Here is a 23,116-nt window from a genome sequence, read left to right on the forward strand (position 1 = left end):
GAAACACACCAATCAAACTTTGCAAGAATTGCACCAAAAAATGAAACATGGCAAATCACAAGATGTACTTTTGTGCAGCAGCCAGTCACAGCTGCATACAAATGAAACAAATTGAAACAGAACATTGGTCATTCCATTTTTTTAATTCTGCATGGTTTAACCAATTGAAGTAGGAAAATCCCATTGCTCTTTCAAGGCAAAAATGTTTTGTTTTTCATTGCCGTTTTTATCACACTATAGATTTAGTTCAAAAATAAAAAAATACATGCTTCTTGCATTTCTTGACAGCACAGCAACATGACCAGGAAGCTGTGAATTGTACCCTTTTTAATGGCATGCATTTGAATGAGGGAGTTACAAATAACTACTTAAGTGCACATTTGCATTCGTACTGGATATGTTTACAGTTTTCTGTTCAACAATCCATCAATTTCCTACTGCCTTTTCCCATTTTGGGTCACCGAGAGCAAGTGTCTACTGTACCCTGTCTGCACTGAGAATGAGGAAGTAAAAATCTTAAGAAATTTTAAAATCGTGTGGCTATCTGTGTATCTGTGACTATGGATTATTTCCAAAATAAACTGATGTAGTTAGTGTTTCAAAACCTCCATATTGGCCAGAGATTTGCATGGCTCTGTTCATATTTGAAGTAAGAAGCAAATCTAATGATATGACAGGCAGTGTGCTAACAGAAATGCATAATCACAATTAATGAGGCTGTTAAAACAGCATATTCCATTGATAAAAAAGAATCAGCAAACATTTGTAATGCTTGTTCGGTTTTTGAAACTAAGGTAATATTCATTTGTATAACAACTAAATTATGATGAAGATAATGAGGAGAAGTGTATTGGATCTACAAATAATCTCATATGTTTAACAGTTACAGTTCTGTAGTTAAAGAAGGAATTAACACTTTTAGTATTAGCATCTGTTTGCAAAACCTGGGTGTGATGCTTTACTCTGAGCTGTCAATTCCAAACTCATATAAAGGCTGTTTGTAAATATGCTTATTTTGTTTTATGGACATTTGGCATATTCAGTCCTATCTAAACTACCCTTTTGCTGAGGCTTTTTTATTCATGTTCAAATTTTTGTATCAATAATAATAATAATAATACATTGTATTTATATATCACCTTTCCTATGCTCAAGGTGCTTAAGATACAAATAGTTTCTGCATAGAACAATAAACAAATAAACACAGTATATACAAAAGCATTAAACAGAATAAAAAAAAGAATAAACCAGAACATAATACTAAATTCAATACAAAAAAAATGCCTGAATAAATCACATAAATTGTGCACACACAACTTATCCTGAGCATCTGGACAGAGAGGTAAATTGAAAGAAGAGGTCAGAATGTTAGGTTAATTTAAAAGCCTTCCTTAACAGATGAGTTTTAAGTTGTTTTTCAAAAGAATGAATGGAGTCAGCTGATCGAATTAATTTCGTGAGGTCATTCCATAGCCAGGGTGCTATACAGCTGAAGGCCATGTAACCTATAGAGTGTAGGTTAGTGTGGGGCACAACAAGCTTGTCAGAATCAGAGGACCTTAGTGAGTGAACAGGAGCATAGTGATGGAGAAGGTCATTAATGTTGTCCAGTGCAAGCTTTGTAGGTCATTAATACATCTAACTATGCAATTATTACATTGCATTGCATTAAAAGTTGCATAGTTAGATCTGGACCACCCTATAGAATTTTATACTCGATCTTGTAAGACACAATGAGCCAGTGAAGGTGTGAAAGAAAAATTAATTGCTTGCAAGCTACTAAGTGTTAAAAGCTGTTTTGCTATATGGCAGGTTATTCATACAGGCACCTGTCATAAGACAGGGTGGAGTAAGCTGACCTAGAACAACTTCCTCTTTAGGAATGTGTCTGTTAGACACAGGAAAGATGACCTTTCCTTCTTTAGGGCCACCATCTGACACGTACACAAAACAGAAACAGTTGGCCGATTTGTGCAATATAAGATGAAATGCTTAAATAAACAATATTATGCTTATTGATAAGTTAGGGGAAGGGGGAGGGAGGAAAAAATATAAAGTCAATCGAAAAGGGGAATCTGCACTCTTCCGCCTTGCAATGCATGAATCCATGCACTCGTCTGTGACTGAATAAAAACTGATTGATTGAACTAGTCCTGTCTCCCTCTGAGGTTTCTTCCACAAAGGCAAAGCAGGATGGATGTGATGTGTTGGCTGTTGTTGGTTCGTGTAAGAACTCTTGCAGCAGAGTTTTGAATCAAGTGGAGCTGTGATATTAGATTAGAAGCGGCACCTGCCAGTAGAGACTTACAATAATTGATGTGGAATGTGATAAAAGCAGGGACAAGTTTCTCAGCATTGGAAAAGGAGAGGAAAGAGCAAACACAGGATATGTTACAGAGGTGGAAGTAAAGTTTCTTAATGTGATTTATGTGGGTGGAGTAAGAAAGGGAGGAATGAAAAATTAGACCAAGATTACTTGCATTATAAGAATGTCTAATGAGATCACCGTCAAGAGTGAATGAAAAGGAGCTCATTTTCTTAAAATGTGCTTTAGCGCCAATTTTCCATTCAGTTTTGTTGCAATTTAATTTTAAAGAGTTATGCTCTGCTTAATTTCACTGAGGCAAGTTGTGAACAGAGAAAACTCTAATGAAGTTTCACTTTTAACAATGAAACAGAGTTGAGTATCATCAACACTACTCTAACGACCTTTACATCCTAATCTTCCTATGCATTTTTACAAAAAAAGATCAGATGATTCAAAATTCAGATGCTCACTTATTGATACACACATGATTGTAAAGAAAATATTGATCTACTACTGATTCTTTTACACTGGTTCCCTACTCATCAATTTAAAATGTAAGTGTTGGCTTTTAAATCTTAATATGGTTGTTCACTGGCATATTTAGTAATAACATAAGGCTATGTACCTACACACTGTATGTAAGTTTATGCAAAACCTGTTAAATATGACTTCTTCCGGGTTGGTTTATTTATTTGGATAATACATTTTTTATTAAGATACAAAACAAATACTTCTAAGGGGAACTTAAGCTATTCTGAAGAGAACTGCAATGAAACAAAAACCTACTGATTGGCGCCCACCCCCCACCCATGTGGAGAGGCATCTTGTTCTTTATCTAGCCTGGCGCACACACCCTGCACATTGCAGGTGTTGCCATTATGTTCCACTCCCAGTCTAGCGAAACTATTCACACACTGGGTGATATATTTAATGAGTCGTGCCATTTACAACCCCAATTCCAATGAAGTTGGGACATTGTGTAAAACGTAAATAAAAACAGAATACAATAATTTGCAAATCCTTTTCAACCTATATTCAATTGAATACACTACAAAGACAAGATATCGAATGTTCAAACTGATAAACTTTAGTGTTGTTTTGCAGATCTTCACTCATTTTGAATTTGATGCCTGCAACACGTTCCAAAAAAGCTGGGACAGGAGCATGTTTACCACTGTGTTATATCACCTTTCCTTTTAACAACACTCAATAAGCATTTGGAAACTGAGGACACTAATTGTTGAAGCTGTGCAGGTGGAATTCTTTCCCATTCTTGTGCTTGATGTACAACTTCAGTTGCTCAACAGTCCGGGGTCTCTGTTGTCGTTTTTTGTGCTTCATAATGCGCCATACATTTTCAATGGGAGACAGGTCTGGACTGCAGGCAGGCCAGTCTAGTACCCGCACTCTTTTACTACAAAGCCACGCTGTTGTAACACATGCAGAATGTGGCTTTGCATTGTCCTGCTGAAATAAGCAGGGACGTCCCTGAAAAAGACGTCGCTTGGATGGCAGCGTATGTTGCTCCAAAACCTGTATGTACCTTTCAGCATTAATGGTGCCTTCACAGATGTGCAAGTTACCCTTGCCATTGGCACTAACACACCCCCATATCATCACAGATGCTGACTTTTGAACTTTGCGTTGATAACAATCCGGATGATCCTTTTCCTCTTGAAAACTGAAACTCTCCTCAATAACACCCAGGTTGAGCATTCATCTGACTTCAAGTTCAAGTTCTGTCACAATGTCATGCTCAATGAGGGAGGTTCTTCTGGGTCACTCATTCACCACTTCTGGGACTGACAAAATAACTGCTTTGAGCTCTCATCATTGCTGGCGTGTCAGATTATCACCAAGATTAAGTTGACGGAGTGCAAAGAAGGAGTGAGGTTGGGAGGAGTAAGGGATGGGCAAACATCATAGGGTAGCACAACGGGAGCGGGACCCGCAACAGGAGCAGAGGATGTCAGGGGGAGAGAGAAACAAAGCAATCATCCAAAAAGGACAGGTGCTGTTCAGGCTTTTAAGTATGCATACCGCCGTGCAAGAAACATATCACGCGACAGAGCAGCCGCAAGTAAGGGAGCAATGTGAAGGTAGTCTATCAGCGTTTTTAAGAGGGTTTTTTTTTAGGAGCGTCCGTGTCTTCTATGAGTGCGTTCAGCCCCCCTGCTCACACCCCCTCCATCATCTTTATTCACATTTTCATGAATTAAGTGACACTCCAAACCAGGTTCAAACAGGCATGACAGAACATCAGCATTAAACAGCTCAGAGCCAGGTCGATGCCTAACAGTAAAACTATAAGGTTGCAAGCTCAAAAACCATCTCATGAGACGAGAATTCATATCTTTCTGACTGTATAACCATTGAAGTGGAGCATGATCAGTCACTAATGTGAAATTTCAATCCCATAAGTAATAACGAAGCGCTTCCACAGCCCATTTAATCGCCAAACATTCTTTCTCAATAGTCGAATAATTGTGTTCTCTTGGAAGTAATTTTCTACACAAAAAAGTGATAGGGTGCTCTTCCCCATCAAAAACCTGAGACAGAACGGTGCCTAAATCAAATGCACTTGCGTCTATCTGTAGAACAAAATCCTTAGAGAAATTGGGATTCTGCAAAACCGGAAAAAAAGACAAAGCAGTTTTCAAATCACAAAAGGAATGTTCACAAACTTCTGTCCATAAAACTGGGCGGTTCTTTCTGCCTCTAGTAAGATCAGAAAGAGGAGCAGCCCAATTTGCAAAATCAGGGATGAATCTTCTATAATAACCGGCAAGCCCCAGAAAAGCACAAACTTGTTTCTGCATTTCTGGACGTGGGTAAGCAAGCATCTCTTCCAGTTTTCTAAATTGTGGCCAGAGTAAACCCCTGCCCATTGAATAACCCAGATAATAAGTCTCAGACAAACCCAACTGACACTTCTTACGGTTAGCTATCAAGCCAGCCTGTCTCAAGCTTTCAAGGACAGCCTGAAGATGTTCTAAATGCATTTGCCAATTATTGCTGAAAATCACGACATCATTGAGGTATGCCCCGAAATATTCGGAATGAGCACACAAGATCTGATCCATCATACGCTGGAAAGTTAGAGGCACGCCATGAAGACCAAACGGAATTCTAGTCTTCTTCTTCTTTTGGCTGCTCCCGTTAGGGGTTCCCAGAGCAGATCATCTTCTTCCATATCTTTCTGTCCTCTGCATCTTGCTCTGTTACACCCATTACCTGCATGTCCTCTCTCACCACATCCATAAATCTTCGCTTAGGCCTTCCTCTTTTCCTCTTCCCTGGCAGCTCTATCCTTAGCATCCTTCTCCCAATATACCAAGCATCTCTCCTCTGCACATGTCCAAACCAACACAATCTCGCCTCTCTGACTTTGTCTCACAACCGTCCAACTTGAGGTAACCCTCTAATGTACTCATTTCTAATCCTATCCATCCTCGTCACACCCAGTGCAAATCTTAGCATCTTTAACTCTGCTACCTCCAGCTCTGTCTCCTGCTTTCTGGTCACTGCCACTGTCTCCAACACATATAACATAACTGGTCTCACTACTGTCCTGTAGACCTTCCCTTTCACTCTTGCTGATACCCATCTGCCACAAATTACTCCTGACATTCTTCTCCACCCATTCCACCCTGCCTGCACTATCTTTTTCACCTCTCTTCCACAATCCCCATTACTCTGTACTGTTGATCCCAAGTATTTAAACTCATCCACCTTCGCCAACTCTACTCCTTGCATCCTCACCATTCCTCTGACCTTCCTCTCATCTACACACATGTATTCTGTCTTGTTCCTACTGATCTTCATTCCTCTCCTCTCTAGAGCATATCTCCACCTCTCCAGGTTCTCCTCGACCTGCTCCCTACTATCACTACAGATCACAATGTCATCAGCAAACATCATAGTCCATGGGGACTCCTGTCTAATCTTGTCTGTCAACCTGTCCATCACCACTGCAAATAAGAAAGGGCTCAGAGCCGATCCCTGATGTAATCCCACCTCCAACTTGAATGCATCCGTCACTCCTACTGCATACCTCACCACTGTCACACTTCCCTCGTACATATCCTGTACAACTCTTACGTACTTCTCTGCCACTCCCAAGTTCCTCATACAATACCACAGCTCCTCTCGAGGCACCCTGTCATATGCTTTCTCCAGGTCTACAAAGATGCAATGCATCTCCTTCTAGCCTTCTCTAAACTTCTCCATCAACATCCTCAGAGCAAACATTGCATCTGTGGTGCTCTTTCTTGGCATGAAACCATACTGCTGCTCACTAATCATCACCTCACTTCTTAACCTAGCTTCCACTAGTCTTTCCCATAAATTCATGCTGTGGCTCATCAATTTTATTCCCCTGTAGTTACTACAGTCCTGCATATCCCCCTTATTCTTAAATACCAGCACCAGTACACTTCTCCACTCCTCAGGCATCCTCTCACTTTCCAAGACTCCATTAACCCTTTAACCGCCAACTCCCTAAATATTCCCCACACCAGGCGAAATCTGAACAATTTTTTCGTTTTTTTACTTTTTTACATTTTTTTTTACATTTTTACATTTATTCAAGCAGTATTGACCACTAAATGTTGTGCAAGTTCTAGAAATGGGCAAACACATAATAAAACACAAAATGTACCTTTTCTCAGGCTTCCACAACAATAAACTTTCATCAACTATAACTGACGGTCCTGGCATGTAGGGCAACTGAAATGCTTCAAATAAAAGGTCAATCAAAGGACGTAGCTTGAACAAGCGGTCGCGGTTTGGATCTTTCTTATCTGGCTCATTTCTGTTGTCATTCAAATGAAAGAATTTCAGCAGCAAAGAGAATCGGTTACGTGTCATGATAGCTGCAAAAACAGGTGTTGCATACATAGGATCTGTGGACCAGTACATCTCAATATCTGGTTTTCTGATTATTCCCATCAACATCAAAATCCCAATGATTTTTTTCATTTCGTTTTCATCAGTGTCTACCCAAGCACGAACACAGGAATGTGGAGGTAAATTGGGATTTTTCTCAATAAACTGTGCTGCATACAGATTTGTCTGATGAGCAAAATGTCTGATCAAATCAGGTGACACAAACAGCTCATAAACTGCTCAGCAGTGTAATTGTTTACATCAACAATAAAGCCACACGTTGCCTCAACGGATGCAGAAAAGGTAGTTCACCTCGGGCAGCAGTCCAGTTGAGATGCTGGGGATACACCCACTCATCGCCATCATCCGATGCACCGTCATTCACAGTATCATGCAGCGCACATTGCTGATCATCATTGTCGCTAAAATTTTCTTCAGAACTGCTACAATCATGATCAGAATTATTGTCCAAAATCGCCTGCAAAACCTCACTTGAAGTCAGTTTACGTTTCGCCATATTCACAGCTTTCACTTTCGAATCACATCACGTGATCGGCCAATACAAGCGCAGAGTTGTCGAAATACAACGTAGTAATAATACCCACGCCAAACTGTCAGTTATACTACGTGCCCGGCATTCACATAACCACAGGCAAATGTGCCGGATAATTCCGGCAGTAAGGCGTCAGCAATAAAGCTACGATGGCGGATATATCCGGCAGAGGGCAGTTAAGGGGTTAAACAATCTGGTTAATCCTCTTCATAGCAATCTTTACTTCCTCCTTGCTAATCCGTTGCACTTCCTGATTCACTATCTCCACATCATCCAACCTCTTCTCTCTCTCGTTCTCTTCATTCATCAGCCTCTCAAAGTACTATTTCCATCTGCTCAACACACTCTCCTCGCTTGTGAGTACATTTTCATCTTTATCCTTTATCATCCTAACCTGCTGCACATCTTTCCCAGCTCGGTCCCTCTGTCTAGCCGATCAGTACAGGTCCTTTTCTCCCTCTTTAGTGTCCAACCTCTCATACAACTCATCATATGCCTTTTCTTTAGCCTTCGTCACCTCTCTCTTCACCTTGCACCTTATCTCCTTGTACTCTTATCTACATTCTGCATCTCTCTGACTATCCCACTTCTTCTTTGCCATCCTCTTCCTCTGTATAATCTCCTGTATTTCCTCATTCCACCACCAGGTTTCCTTTTCCTCCTTCCTCTTTCCAGATGACACGCCAAGCACCCTTCTTGCTGTCACCCATCCTACATTTGCTGTAGTTTCCCAGCTGTCTGGTAACTCTTCACTGCCACCCAGTGCCTGCCTCACCTCCTCCCTAAACTCAACCTTGCAGTCTTCCTTTTTCAACTTCCACCATTTGATCCTTGGCTCTGCCTCTTCCTTGCTCTCTTCCTCTTCTTGATCTCCAATGTCATCCTACAGACCACCATCCTATGCTGCTTAACTACAATTTCCCCTGCCACCACTTTGCAGTCTTCAGTCTCCTTCAGATCAACACTTCTGCATAGGATGTAATCTACCTGTGTGCATCTTCCTCCACTCTTGTACGTAACTCTATATTCCTCCCTCTTCTTAAAATACGTATTCACCACAGCCATGTCCATCCTTTTGGCAATATCCACTATCCTCTGACCTTCTTCATTTCTCTCCTTGACACCATACCTACCCATCACCTCCTTGTCTCCACTGTTCCCTTCACCAACATGCCCATTGAAATCCGCTCCAATCACCATTTTCTTGTCCCTTGGGTACACTGTTCATCACTTCATCCAACTCACTCCAAAAATCTTCTTTCTCACCCATTGCACTCCTAACTTGCGGCGCATATGCCCTAACGACATTCATCATCACACCTCCAATTTCCAGCTTCATAATCATTACTCTGCCTGACACTCTTTTCACCTCCAAAACACTCTTGACATACTGTTCCTTCAGAATAACTCCTACCCCATTTCTCCTCCCATCCACCCCATGATAGAACAATTTGAATCCACCTCCAATCCACCTGGCCTTACTCCCCTTCCATTTAGTCTCTTGCACACACAATATATCAACCTTCCTTTTCTCCATCATATCTGCTAACTCTCTCCCCTTACCAGTCATACTGCCAACATTCAAAATTCCTACCCTCAGTTCCACTCTCTTTACTTTCCTCCTCTCTTCCTGCCTCCGGACATGCCTCCCCCCTCTTCTTCTCCTTCTTCAGCCAACAGTAGCCCAATTTCCACCAGCACCCTGTTGTCTAACAGTACTGGTAGCGATCGTTGTTAACCCGGGGCTCAACCGGTATGGAAATTTGTATTGTTGTCCGCATATTGATTTGGCAAAATTTTACACCGGATGCCCTTCCTGACGTAACCCTCCTCATTTATCCAGGCTTGGGACCGGCACAAAGAAACACAGTGGTTTGTGCATCCCCTGTGGCTGGGTTACCAAAATGGAGTCTAGTAAATTTATAAAGTCCGTCAGGAGTTGCAAATGCTGTTTTCTCACAACTGCCAGCCTCAAAAGGCACCTGCCAGTAACCTTTCATGAGATCTAGCGTGGAGATATTGGTCGCCTGACCCAGTTTTTCCAACAGCTCGTCAACATGGGGCTTTGGATAAGTATCAAATTTAGAGACCTTATTCAAGTGTCTGATATCGATGCAGAAACGAACCGAACCGTCCTGTTTTGGGACTAATACGACCGGACTGCACCAGTCACTTTTACTTTCACGAATTACACCTAATGCCAGCATCTGTTTGACTTCCTCACGCACAATATTCCGTCGTGCTTCTGGGATCCGAAATGGGCTCATCTGCACCCTAACACTGGTTTCACTAGTGATTTTATGTTTTGCAAGGTTAGTCACGTCTGGCAAATCTGAAAAAACATCAGTGTTCCGTTCAATCAAAGTTAACAACTCTGTCTTTTGTGAGTCAGTCAAATCATCACCAATGGCAGCATCGGTCTGAGAGACAGCAGCCAAGGAAGCGTAAACCCCCTGCGGGTCATGCCACCCCTTCAAGAGATTAACATGTAAAATCTGGAATTGTTTGTGCAGGCCCGGTATTCTAACCTTGTAATTCACCGGACCCATACTCTCCTCAATAATGGTGGGCCCTGCCATTTCGCTAGGAATTTGTGCGGGTTAGATAGAATCAGAACCAGATCATGATCAACAGGTTTGAATCCGTAGAGCTTACAGCACCTATCATACAGATGTTTCTGGGTTTCCTGCTCACGTCGCTGATTCTCCACAGCAATAGAAGAAAGTGTAGTGTTTTCTAGATTGAAGTAGCGACACACTCAGAATAACGTTTCGAATGCTGTTTATTGTTAACCCTGTTTAACCAACTCTCCATACAGCGTGCCTCTAAACCACACCCCTCCCTCCGGCCGTCATACGTCTCAAAAGACGCAGACCATAGCAATCAACAGCCAAACTTAAAGCAATGGACAAAAGCATCATTAAACAATTATATACAACAGAAACTTTAGAAATCCTATCTTGCAATGAAATTACCCGATCCGCAAAGCTCGGCCCGTGAGCTTTTGTCCCAAATCCTGTCCATTCCTCACGTACAACATCCAAGATGCCTCGTGGGTGCCTACTAAACAACAACTCGAAAGGACTCAAGCCAGTGGACACCTGCGGCAATTCCCGCACCACAAACATAATAAAAGGCAGGACAGAGTCCCAAGACGTCAGGTCATTGTGAGCGACTCACCTGATCATTTGTTTTAAAGTCTTGTCAAATCATTCTGTCAAACCATTTGTCTGTGGATGGTAAACAGTGGTACTTAATTTCTTAATAGCAAGGCTGTCACACAATTGTTTCATCATGCGAGAAGTAAAAGGTGTGCCCTGATCAGTTAAAATTTCTCTAGGGATGCCAATACGAGTAAAAATCTCGCACAAAGCTTTGGCTACAGTGGAGGAATTGGCTTTTTTCAAACCAGCCACTTCTCGATAGCACGTTGCATAGTCAACCAACACAAGTGTGGTGTTCCTGCTGTGTTAAGTAGATGGCAGTATGTATGGAAGAAAGGGGGTGAGGAGTAGAGGAAAACTAGAGAGAGGATCATTGGATTGAGGTGGAGTTTGTCAATAAAAGGATTTTGGAAAAGGAGACTAAGTGCTGTTTGTACTGGCTGAATACACAACAAATTGGCGACGAGGATGTCTTTACTATCCCTGCAGCAGCCAGCACCTTTCCTTCCATACCCCGGTGAGCCTACAGTTATTTTCATTGCTTGGCTATGCATTTTTGAGAATTACATGGTTGCCGCTAATCAGGTCGAGCTACCTGATGCAAGGAAACGTGCTTTGCTTATTCACTGTCTTGGAGCAGAAGGGCAACGTATTTTTTACACATTACCAGCTGAAGACAATACATACAACACTGTGATAACGGTTCTAAAAACGTTTTTTGTACCGAAAGTTAATGTTGCTGAACGTTATAAGTTCCGCCAGCATGGCCAAAGCGCTGGTGAGTCAATCAAGCAATATGTTGCAGCTTTACAAGAACTGGTAGTTACTTGTGGGTTTGGAGAACTGACTGATGAAATGATACGGGATCAGGTTGTGGAAAGGACTAGTTCTTCTCGTATCAGAGAACGGCTGCTTCTGGAGTCTGATTTAACTTTGTCGAAAGCAATTACAATTGCAAGCCAGACTGAATATGCCATGGCTGAGGCCAAAACATTTAGCCAAGGGGCTGCTGCTAGTGTGCATGCTGTTCTTACAACACAAAAATCGGACAAAACGCCTCTGTACAAAGGCAGTACAGTAAGATGTAGAGCGCCGGCACAAAGTAACAAGACAGTTAACTGATATGCAGAAATAGACGTGTTTTAGGTGTGGATCACGTAACACACAGCGAATCATGAGGGGTGCCCTGCTAAAGATGCAGAGTGCCGTAAATGTAAGAAGCATGGTCATTTTGTGAAAGTCTGCCAATGTTCATGAAGTAACTACTCCTGAAGTTATGGTGTTGCATGTAGAAAACAATAACATTAATACTTCAGATAAGATCCTGTGCACTGTCTCCATCACTACTGTATCAGATAGAGAAGTGATTTCAATTAGACTGATGCTTGATACAGGTTCAGCTGTTTCTATTTTACCTGAATCGGTTTATTCTACTTATTTCGCAAAGGAATCACTTACAGCTCCTAAACTGCGACTGGTTAGTTACCTAAAAGAACAAATTCCTGTTCTTGGATGCCTGCCTGTGACTGTAACATACCAGTCCAACAGTGTGGATGCTGAGTTTTATATAGTACAGGAAGGAACACCTATACTGGGTAGAGATCTATTTGCTGCACTTAATTTGCAATTAATGGATGGCTGTATTACTACATTGCCCTTTACCTCAGTGCAACCAGTGTCAGCACTCACACCATCAGTCAACAACAGTGCTCTGGGTTGTGCAAAGGACTTTGTAAATAAAATAAAAATACGAGCAGATGTGAAGTCGGTCCAACAGAATTTTGCGACGTTTACCTTTCTCAATAAAAGATGCTGTTTCAGAGGAGTTAGAAAAGCTAGTCGAACAAGACGTAATTGAAAAAGTGGAGTCATCTGAATGGGTTTCACCAATTGTAGTAACCTTAAAGAAGACAGGAGGGATTCGTTTGTGTGTTGATCTGCGTGAACCTAACAAAGCAGTTGTAATGGATAGTTATCCATTACCAATTATGGAAGAAATATTTGCAGAACTAAGAGATGCAAAGGTATTTTCAACACTGGACCTTCAAAGTGCCTATCATCAAGTACTACTTCATGAGGACAGCCGAGATATCACTACATTTATCACCCATGACGGTTTATTCCAGTTCAAACGTGTTCCTTATGGACTTGCTTCGGCACCTGGTTGTTTTCAGAGGATGATGGCGTCAATTTTAAGAAATCAGCAAGGCGTGCAGTGTTATTTGGACGATATTATTGTGTATGGGTCAACTCCTGACCTTCATGAAAAACACCTTAAAGCTGTCTTGCACCACATTAATGCAGCAAGATTAAAACTGAATTTTTCAAAATGTCAGTTTAGACAAAACAAATTGTCATTCTTAGGTCATATAATTTCTCAAGAAGGCTTAAAACCGGATCCAGAACATGTGAAAGCAGTTATGTAAGCTCCTGCACCCTCAGACCTGCAGGCATTACGTTCCTTTTTGAGTCTCACTTCTTGGTATGCTAAATTTATACCTAATTATGCATCACTGGTTGAACCATTGAAAGCATTACTCCGTGGAACTTCAGTGCTTACATGGTCTGATGCAGCCCAACACAGTTTTGGTATTGTCAAACAATTAATTGTAAATAGCCCAGCACTAACTATAACAACTGTTTGATCATATATTACCTACTGTGGTCACTACAGATGCTTCAGACTATGGCTTAGGTGCAGTCCTTTCACAGATTTATTCAGATAATAAGGAGAGAACTGTATCATTTGCATCTAGAACACTCAGCGAAACAGAATGAAAATATTCAACAGTACAGAAAGAGGTTCTGGCATGCATATGGGCTACAGAAAAGTGGAGAACGTACCTCTGACGACATTACTGACAAGTAAAGGACTGGGAAGAGTGGGAATGCGCATAGCTAGATGGTCAGCCAGACTTCTAAATTTCAATTACACTATTCAGTACAAACCAGGTTCAGAGAATATTACAGCTGATTGCTTGTACCTTGTACCTACAGCACAGATAAAATACATGATGAGGACGTTGAGGTGGTTGCACTGATAAAGGCATTCCCTTCCATTATTACTCCAGAAGAATTTAAAAATGCCTGTCTTAAATGCCCAGTACATATTAAACTAAAAGAGCTTTTACAAAAGAAATGGCCAAAACCTGAAAAAAACCTAGATCCAAATCTTCAAGCATATTGCAGAGTGAGGCATGAATTGTCTTTAATGGATGGCTATATCATTCATGGATCTCACCGCTTGCTGGTGCCCCTGGATTTACAGGATAAACTTGTACATATTGCACATGAGAGTCATCAAGCTATCGTCAGAACCAAACAAAGATTGCGAGATCTGTTTTGGTGGCCTGGAATGGATGCCCAGGTGGAGGCGGCAATTCGTTCATGTGTAACATGTAAACTCCATGACAAAACAGCTATTGTACACACTCCTCCACTTCAGCCAGTACCTTTTCCTAACTTTGCATGGGAGAAACTGTCAATACATATTGTAGGACCATTTGCAGATGGAGCACTGGTCTGCCACTTTGCAATTACTCTGATAGATTATTACAGCGAATGGCTAGAAGTGGCTTTTACTTCTCAAGTAACCTCTGCTACTGTGATTGCGCTCCTCACATCAGCTTTCATCAGAGAAGGATATCCAAAGGAATTGATTTCAGATAATGGTCATCAGTTTGTCTCGGTGGAATTTGAAACCTTCCTGAGAGAGAGGAATATAACACACAGAAAATCATCATTATACTATCCCCAGGCAAATGGTGAAATTGAGAGATTCAACAGAAGTCTCAAAGAAATGATACTAACCGCCAGCCTTGAAAGAAAACCTTGGAAAACATTAGTTTCTGAGTTCTTAATTAACTATCGAGCAACTCGCCATGCAACAACCAAGATGTCTCCTTCATGGTAGACAGATGCATACAAAGTTACATATTGCAGTGTTGAAAGAAAATATAAAGCCGGAGACACAGAAGAAAGCTATTATGGATGCAATACAACAAAAACAGGACAAAAGTAAAATTTACACAGATGTAAAGCGAGGGGCCAGGGAAGTTGATTTTTAGCCTGGATCATTTGTGCGTGTGAAAAAACCTGGAATACAAAAGAAAGGATGATCTAAGTTTACTAAACCACTTGAGAAAGAAAGGACAGTATACCTATGAGTTATCGGATGGAGGTATATGGAATGCTTTTCATCTTGCTCCTGTTCGTTCAGACCCCGGAGAGGAAAATGATGCAAGATATCTATGTTTCTATTATGCCACACAGACTTGCCCAATCTGAACCTATTCGACGGAGTGAAAGAGTTAGAAAACCACCTGTATGGGCAAATGATTACCAGATGTAAAAGACAAAAATAATTGGTTTTGGAGAAATGCAGAATGTATTTTCACATGTTTTCTCAATGTAAAAATCCTGTGTGCTAATTGGGATGATTCAGTTCAAGTTCTGTTAGTTTATAAAACGTAATTTGGTACAAGCTTTACTTACTATTGGGGGAATATGGGGTGTTCCTGCTGTGTTCAGTAGAGGGCAGTATGCATAGAATGAAGGGGGTGAGGAGTAGAGGAAAACTAGAGAGAGGATTGTTGGGTTGAGGTGGAGTTTGTCAATAAAAAGATTTTGGAAAAGGAGACTACATGCTGTTTGTACTGGCTGAATACACAACAACAAGCATATATATATTAGATACAATATCTAATCCCACCCGTTGAAAGGAGACTTCCAAAATAGGCATAGGAGAAGGGGGAGCCCGAGGAGGTGGCAATCAGGACATTAAATACAGAATCACTCAACATCTTTTCCCATATTCAGCCAATAAAATTGTTTTAATAAACGATCTCTAGTCTTATCAGCCTCCAGGTGCCCACCCAAGATGTGACAGTGGGCTAACTGCAAAAGAATGTCCTTATGTACTTCAGGTACAACTAATTGTTCAATAAATTCCCCCACTAAATGATCTGATATCACTCTAAAAAGACAGCTGTCTTTCTCAAGAAAGTGTGGGGTTTTCAAGCCCCCCAGAGGCACGCTCTTGGTAATAAGAGTCACTATCGGAGCAAGCCTGTTTAAATGTATAACCTAATGAGCTATCAGCATGCTGCAAAGCGGACAAAATCTGTCTACTCGCTAGTGCTCAGTTTGTGTTCAGAGGCATTTGCGAGTTGAGAAGTTGTAGATGGGCCAGCCAGCCGCTCTAGGAAACTGGAAGAGTCACTCCTGGTATCACTGGAGAGATCGGGTTCAATGTCAAATCGGGGCTCAAGGCCTTCTCCAACAGCCACCAGTTCCTCCCCTTCGTTGTTGATAATACAGGGCTCTAGGGCTGATGCCCCAAACTCGGCTAAGAGCCTAGGGAATAGGGCATTCCTCCTGCCGATCAGCAAGGGCCATGGGCAGGAATCCAAAATGGCAGTCCAAACTTTAAATTTCCAACCCTTATATTTTAAAGGAAGCAGCAGAGTCTCATAGCCCTTAACTATAGCGCTGCTATTTCTCTAAGATTATAAATAACAAAGCTAGTAATCCCAGAGTCCTATTCTCGATGATTGATTGTCTGTTAAACCCAGGTAACTCAAAGGAATGCCTCCTAAGTACTTCCAGGAAAACCTGTGAGGCTATCACTGTATTTTTCAATCAAAAAATTAATGATATTAGAAATAACATAGTATATCTCCCCAACACTAAGGATCCTCCTAAACCCCAGTATTCCATTATAAACAAACTAAATTCTTTCACTAGGATAGATTTACCTGATTTACATAAAATAATTTCTCAAATGAAATCCTCCACCTGTGCCCTTGACCCAATACCAACAAATTTTTTCAAAGAATTATCGGGCGTGCTAATTGATAATGTTCTTGATATAGTAAATTCGTCATTAGGTACGGGGGTCTTCCCAGACTGTCTTAAGACTGCTGTAGTTAAACCCCTACTTAAGAAAAATAATCTTGACCCCTCTGCTCTTGAAAATTATAGATCCATCTCTAACCTGCCTTTCTTAAGTAAAATTCTAGAGAAGGCAGTCATTATGCAGTTAAATGAGCCTCAATAAACATGCTATTCTTGATAAATTTCAGTCAGGTTTTAGAACAAATCACAGCACAGAAACTGCACTCGTTAAAGTAGTAAATGATTTGCGGGTAAATTCAGATAGAGGTCATTTATCTGTTCTCATCCTCTTAGATCTGAGTGCCGCATTTGACACCATTGATCATAATATTCTTAGAAATCGCCTTAGTCAATGGGTGAGCCTCTCTGGCAGCGTCTTAAATTGGTTTGAATCCTACCTGGCAGGGAGAAAATTCTTTGTTAGTTGTGGTAATTATAATTCAAAGACACATGATATCCTATCCCTGCCTTGTGCCCTGTGTTGGCTGGGATTGGCTCCAGCAGACCCCCATGACCCTGTGTTCGGATTCAGCGGGTTGGAAAATGGATGGATGGACGATATCCTATATGGTGTTCCACAAGGCTCTATCCTGGGTCCACTGTTCTTCTCAATCTACATGCTTCCATTAAGTCAGATTATCTCAGGGCACAACGTGAGCTACCACAGCTATGCTGATGACACACAGCTGTATTTATCAATTGCACCTGATGACCCCGAATCTCTTGATTCACTAACACAATGTCTAACTTGTATCTCAGAATGGATGAATAGAAACTTTCTCAAATTAAATGAAGAGAAAACCGAAATCTTAGTGATTGGCAATAATGGATACAATGAGACTATTAGAAATAAACTAGATGCATTAGGATTAAAAGTCAAAACGGAGGTAAAAAGCTTAAGGGTAACTGTTGACTGCAATCTAAATTTTAAATCACATATTAATCAGATCACTAGGACAGCATTTTTTCACTTAAGAAACATTGCAAAAGTTAGACCTCTTATATCATTGAAAGATGCGGAGAAATTAGTTCACGCGTTTGTTTTCAGTCGACTAGATTACTGTAACGCACTCCTCTCAGGACTACCCAAAAAAGACATAAATCGTTTGCAACTAGTGCAGAATGCAGCTGCTAGAATCCTTACCAGGAAAAGAAAATCTGAGCACATTTCTCCAGTTTTGATGTCACTACACTGGTTACCTGTGTCATTCAGAATTGACTTTAAAATTCTGCTTATGGTTTATAAAGCCTTAAATAATCTCGCCCCATCCTATATATCGGAATGTCTGACGCCTTATATTCCAAATCGCAACCTCAGATCCTCAACTGAGTATCTCCTTAGAATTCCAAGAGCAAAACTTAAAAGAAGTGGTGAGGTGGCCTTCTGCTGTTATGCACCTAAAATCTGGAATAGCCTGCCAGTAGGAATTCGCCAGGCTAATACAGTGGAGCACTTTAAAAAACTACTGAAAACACATTACTTTAACATGGCCTTCTCATAACTTCACTGTAATTTAAATCCTGATACTCTGTATATCCAATTCATTATAATAACTATTCATTCAAAATCTGTACTAACCCCTACTCTCTCTTCAGTTTCCTTTTCCGGTGTCCTTTTGGTGGTGACTTGCACCACCACCATCTACCCAAAGCACCATGATGTTCCAACAATGATGGATGGATTAGAAGCCAGAAGTCTGTATGACCATCAGCATCAAGTGACTCCGTGAGAACCCTAACTACAAAGAGGACTATTTCATTTATGTCAGGTAGAATGCCCAGAGGAGACTGGGCAGTCTCGTGGCCTGGAACCCCTACAGATTTTATTTTTTTTGTTTTTTCTGTCCACCCTGGCCATCAGACCTTACTCCTTTTCTATGTTAACTAATGTTGTCTTATTTCAATTTCTTATTTTGTCTTTTATTTTTCTTTTCTTCATTATGTAAAGCACTTTGAGCTACTTTTTGTATGAAAATGTGCTATATAAATAAATTTTGCTGTTGTTTTTAACATTCCCATGTACACAGCATATGTTCACAGTCTCAGTGGTACACGGGGATGTACTGCAGAGGCAGTCACGTCTGACAATACAAAGGTCACTACCTGAGTTCAACAAGGCAGGGATCTCGCGGCCAGCTAACATCACAGAGATCATTAAGCGGTCCTTTTTCAGTGAAGTAGAAGGAACATGGGAGCAACACACCTCGGCTAAGCCGACCTCCAAGGACAAAGCAGGGGAGAGGCGACATTCTCTGGCGAGGTGTCCGACCTGATCACACCAGAAACATCTGCGCTCTGCACCACTACGGAAATACACACTTCTGCGTCCACAACCTGGAGCCTCTCCAGATGTGGTCACATCAGCAATAACAGGAGCCCGGGATTGTCTTTCTGAGGAAACTGGATGTACAGGGCCCTGAGCATGCTGTTCATTGCGATGTTCCTCTGGGTGCACTATTTAAAGGGCAGGAAGTGTTTATTCCCGGTGGAATGGAATCGCTACTTGAAGGTTTAATAATAGGTGTAAAAGTATTAAGTAAAATGTATTAATCACTGTTCTAGGGAATAAGATGAAATCTGTTCCCATCCCAATTCCAAATCCTTATACCTATGATATTAACTAACACCCGTACATTGTGGTAGTTGCATAAGTTCTATAAAAACTATGAATCCCACTGCAGTGCACTTGGTGGAATATCATAAGCAGAAAAAACTTAAACGAAACTCAGCACTCAGTTGTGATTTTGTTGATCCAAAGTAATGCAGAATGTTGTTTTGAAAAATTAAATCAGTGGGATTCAACTGTAAACTTTGTGAAAGAGATGTTGAGGGAGGAATGTCATGCCTTTAGGTTTCATAATAAAGATACAGTATGGTGTGTATTCTGTCTCTCAATATGCAAATCACACTTCAGGACACCAAACCACTTCATTAGGAAATAAAGATATATCTCCAGGACCTCCTGAACAGTGTTTGCAAAACACATTTTAGATCATCCTATCCTGCCCTGCTTGTCCGTGCAAAAAAGAAGGATAGCACCTTTAGGTTGTATACAACAGTAAGCCTGTCCCTGTCTGCCATCATATTCCTAGGATAAAAGACATTCCTTTAATGGCAGCCCTTGGTTCTTAATTTTTGTGCAAGTGAAGGCCTACTGTCAAAGTTACTAGACAGACAGTCAACCATTAACAGCATTCATAACCCCCTGGGGACTCCACCAGTGGTTTCATACCCCTATTGTACTAAGTTCATCAAGCCCAGAAGACTCCCTGGCATGTCTCAGAGATCTGTCAGCCATATTTTGATCACAACCTAGTCCATAATTCAACATCTGAAGACCAGATGTGAATTATCTGAGAGCTGTCCTTTAAAGATATCAAAAGCATCTTGTTAAGCACGAGTGTTAAAAAGGAATGCAATATTTCTGGGAAAGATGGCCTCAGCTGAAGGTTACAATGAACCCTGCTATAATAGCTCCAGTTGAAGCATTGAAAGAAAGGACCTCAGAAAGCTGTTCGAATTCTGTCAGAATTATTGAAAGTACAGTACCTTCCAAAATGTTTGTGACAAAGACAACTTTTTTCTTGATTTACCTCTCTGCTCCACAGTTTAAAAGTACAAATCAAACAATTCAGGTGTGATTAAAGTGCATATTGCAGACATTTGCATACATTTTGGTCACACCATGTAGAAGTTACAACACTTTTTTATACATGGTTGCCCCCTGTTTCAGGGCACCATAATGTTTGGGACCTAGCAATGGTAAGTATATTGAAGCAATCATATGTAGTACTTTGTTACATATCCCTTGCATTCAATGAATGTTTGAAGTCTGTGATTCTTAGACATCACCAGGTACTGGGTTTCTCCACTGGGGATGCTCTGCCAAGCTTCTAATGCAACCATCTTCACCTCCTGCTTGTTTTGAGGCTTGCCCATTTAAGTTTTTTTTTTCAGCATATGGAAGCTCAACTGGATTTAAATCAGGTGACAGGCCTAACTGTTCACAAATTTTCCACTTTTTAGCTTCGAACAACTCCTGTGTTGCCTTAGTTTTATTGTTTGGGATCATTATCTTGTTGTAGGATGAAGTGCTGCCAAATATGTTTGGAGGAATGTACTGGAACACAAGCAGATAAGATGTTTCTATACACCTCCAACTTCATTGTGCCACTCCTGTCAGCAATTATATTATCAATGAAGATAAGTGTGCCAGTACCTGCAGCAGCCATACATGCCTAAGTCATAACACCACCACTACTATGTTTAACGGATGAGACGGTATGCTTTGGATCTTGGGCAGTTCCTTTTTGTCTCCACATTTTGCTCTTGCCATCACTCTGATACACGTTCATCTTTGTCTCAACGGTCCACAAGACCTTTTCTGAGAATTCTGTACTTTTTTGTGCAAACTGCAATCTGCCCATCCTGCTTTTGTGGCTAACTAGTTGTTTGCATCTTGCAGTGTGGCCTCTGTGTTTCTGTTCATGAAGTCTTCTGTGGATAGTAGTCTCTGACACATACACATTTGCCTCCTGAGCACTGCTTCTGAACTGTAGGAAAAGCATTTGGGGCTTTTTCTTTACCAAAGTGAGGATTCTTCTGTCACCAGAAGTGAAGATCTTCCTTGGCCTACTAGTCCCTTCGTAAATACTGAGCTCACCAGTGCATTATTTTGTCTTAATTACATTCCAGACAGTTGATTTTGGTAATCTTAAGGTTTTATTCTTGTTGATCAGATGCAAAATGGCTTCTCTGACTTTCATTGTCAAATCTCTTGGCCTCATGTTGAACAATGGCCACTACAGACTCCAAAGGCAGTCTATAGGTAGAAACAAGCCTAGGTATCTTATTCCCACACTAATGAAGCAATGAAACACACCTGAGTAATCACAAACACCTTTTATGCCAATTCTCTCAAACATTATGGTGCCCTAAAATGGGGGGAACCATATATAAAAACTGTACTTTTTACATGGTGTGACCAAAAGTTATGCCATTACCCTTAAATTAAATCTGCAATGTACACTTTTATCATGTATGAAATGTTTGATTTGTAATTTTACACAGTGTAGCACAGGGGGTATAATGAAGGAAAAAAATGTCTTTGTCCCTAACAAAGGAGGGCACTATATATTCCACATTTCTCTGGGGTAGCAAAATCTTTGTATTCATTTCTGTCTCAGGCACCAACTTAATTTGGCTGAAACATCTTATGCCCTCCCATGGGAAGAGAGAAGCTGGTGCGAAGCAACAGGGTCATTTACCCTTCTCAGCAACCATCAGATGTACTCAAGGCCACCAGAAAACATTAAAAACACATGAATTGACTGCTTAAGTCCTCCATTTTGGGTCATCCAGATGTTACACTGACATTTACACTACAATGTGATTCTTTATTATTCTCAAAGCATACTTGGAGCAAGAAAAGGATTAGTGTATAATTTATAAATAAGGGTAGATCTAAGATGCAGCTAAATAATGACAGTGATATAGAAGAGGTGTCAGTTGGTAGTCAGGCTATCCCCGGACCTTTTTAAGTACCCTATGATGGGGTCACCTCTCTAGACCGCAATGCTGAATTATTCAAACCATGAGAAAGAGAAGGGCGCAATGTGGAATCACAAGAAATACTGTACAGTGTTGAATTCAAAGGCATTCATAAAGCAGATCCTCCAGAATTTTTTCATCTTAATGGTGAGTTACATACTAGATGATGCCAGTGGAAATTAAGGGGGAATACATTTGGGACTGAAGCCAAGAAGCACTTTGTGCAAAAAGCTGTAGGAATCTGGAATAAACTACCAACCTTGTAGATGAAGCTGAAACCTTGACAACCTTTAAGAAGTATCTGGATGAAATATTGGGGCAGCCTATTTATTAGCTAAACAAAACTGCTTCCTAGACCGAGTGGTCTTCTCTTATTTGTCACATTTCTTAAGTTGTTATGGATTTTTAGTTTGGACAGTTAACTGTACTGGGTTGGGTGGATGTCTGAAAAGCTGAAGTGTGAGAATTTGGCACCTCATACAGAAAGACAATATCGCGAAAAATTGAGGCATTTTACATACAAAATGTTGGGGCACAAGACATTAGAGGCGAGCTTTACTTTCTAACATTGAAGGCCATGGGCTATTGGAAAAATATAATACTAAATGTGAAAGTGAAGAGGAAAAAAGGGTTGTCCATATTTGTGGGGCAGAGTGGTAATGACTTTCTGATTTTTTGGGGGTTTATTATTAAGTTGTATTAGTCACTCTTCAAGGCACAATTCCAAGTAGTAACTGCTGTACAGTCATGGCTCTGAGG

This window comes from Erpetoichthys calabaricus, chromosome 10 (assembly GCF_900747795.2).
Source record: "Erpetoichthys calabaricus chromosome 10, fErpCal1.3, whole genome shotgun sequence".
Lineage (NCBI taxonomy): Eukaryota > Metazoa > Chordata > Cladistia > Polypteriformes > Polypteridae > Erpetoichthys > Erpetoichthys calabaricus.